The following is a 1,965-nucleotide window of genomic DNA, read 5'->3' on the forward strand; positions in this document are numbered from 1 at the left end:
CCCCCCAGAGGGATGCCACGTCCTGCTCGAGGACATGCATGTGCCCGCCGTGCCCCACCCCACGGTCACAGCCCGCTCCCAGCCCCAATCCCGGCCCTCCCGGTGTCATCCACCCCCAGGGCAGCCCCCAGACCCACAGTGCCTCAGTTTCCCCCTCCCCTCAGTGCTCCCGGTTTCTCTGTGTGCAGCCACCCCGTGGGATGCAGGGAAGGAGGGTGGGTGGGACAGCCCTCGCACCCCCGGGGGGCTGAGGGGGCTGAGGGGTCTCTGCCCGCTCGGGTGATGGGCTGAGGGGGGCACAGAGTGGGGGGATTTGTACAGGAAGCGTGGGGTGCTCCCAGGCTGGCGAGGTGCTCCGGAGTGGATGGGATGGCTGAGGTGAGTGGGGTGGGATCGGGATGCCATGAGGACAACGGGATGCTCCGAGGTGGGTGAAGGTGGGATGCTGAGGATGACAGGGTGCTCCGAGGCCAGGGGGATGCTCCGAGGTGGACGGGGATGGGATGCCCTGAGGACAATGGGATGGGATGCCCTGAGGACAATGGGATGGGATGCCCTGAGGACAATGGGATGCTCTGAGCCACTGAGATGCTCCAAGGATGATGGGATGCTCCAAGCTGGATGCAGATGGGATGCCCAGAGGACAATGGGATGCCCGGAGGACAATGGGATGCTCCAGGCCAGCAGGATGCTCTGAGATGGATGCCCATGGGATGCCCCAAGGCAGCAGCAGGGCTGCCTCCCATCCCCCTCCGTGCACATCCAGCAGCTCCTTGTGCCCATGGCCCCGCTGCCAGGCGGGTACCCGAGGTGTCTGTGCCCACCAAAACACCCCCCAATAAACACACTGTGACCCCCAGCCCTGCCTGTGTCTGCCAACAGCTTCCATGTGTCCTCCCAGACACTCCTGCTCCTTCCAGCCCTGCCCCACCCAGCATCCCACAGCTCCAGGAAGGGCGAATCCCTCATTTTAGGGCTCTCCAGGCCCCTCCTGTGGCTTACCTGGTGGTTTTTTTCCAGCAGAAACCTTGGCCCGCGGTGGGGGTGGGAAGCAGGAGGTGTTTCCCCAGGGGAGGGGAGTCTCCACCGGACTGGTTTTCCAGGGGAGCTTTTCCCTGTCTCCCAGGGGTGTAAATTTGCATGTGAAAAGCCACCAATTAGGCTCACAAATAAAGATCCTCTCGAGCCAACGAGGCTCCCCCCCGCCCGGGGCACGGGTGGATTTGGGAAGCAGGATTGGATCTGGGTGGCTGCAGAGCCCGAACCTGGCGGCTCCCGGGGCACTTCCACACTTCCCTGCCTCAGTTTCCCTCCAGGGAAAGGGAGGATTTCAAAGCCCGGGGAGCACTGCAGGGGGGTTCTGGCCCCTCGGCACTGTCCCTGACCGGGATGGGGGATTTGGGAAGCCCTGGAACACTCCGAGAGCTGCAGAGCCCAGGGGAAGGTGGCCCAGAGAGGAGATTCCAGCGGGTTCTGTTTTCCCTGGAGCATCTTGCAGGGCTCTGCAGAGCCCTGGCCCTGGTTCAGCAGCACACCCGAGAGAAAGGAAGAGAGAAAAGAAATCCTCGTCACCACTCGAAGGGGCTTTGTCCCCTTTCTTTACCTGCTTCGAGCATCACAAAAAGCATCACACCCCCTCCAAACCCCCAAAGAATTCCTCAGCAACGCACAAAGGGGCTTTGCCTCCCTCCTTCTCTACCTGTTTACTGCTTAAAAAACTTAATTTTCATATAATTTTTAAAAATACACCTTTAATATTATTATGTTAATTAATAGATTAATATTTAATATTTTAAAGCGATGTTTGGATATTTTTATATGAGGGAATGTTTGCTACATATTTTATATAATATCTCATATATTAATACATTACGTTTACAATATTAGGAATAATGTATTATTGTATATAAAAAATAAATATATAATGTATGAATTTGAAATATAATAGGAATACGTAATATTTTA

The 1,965-nt window shown here is 56.4% G+C and overlaps 1 protein-coding gene across 1 annotated transcript in view; it reads left to right on the plus strand.

Moving 5' to 3' along the window:
* LGI3 (leucine rich repeat LGI family member 3) overlaps positions 1–1,965 on the plus strand; it is a 28,021-nt gene that overhangs the window by 10,787 nt on the left and 15,269 nt on the right. The window lies entirely within an intron of this gene.

The sequence above is a fragment of the Manacus vitellinus genome, unplaced genomic scaffold (genome assembly GCF_001715985.3).
Source record: "Manacus vitellinus isolate BGI_N305 unplaced genomic scaffold, ASM171598v3 scaffold_154_pilon, whole genome shotgun sequence".
NCBI lineage: Eukaryota > Metazoa > Chordata > Aves > Passeriformes > Pipridae > Manacus > Manacus vitellinus.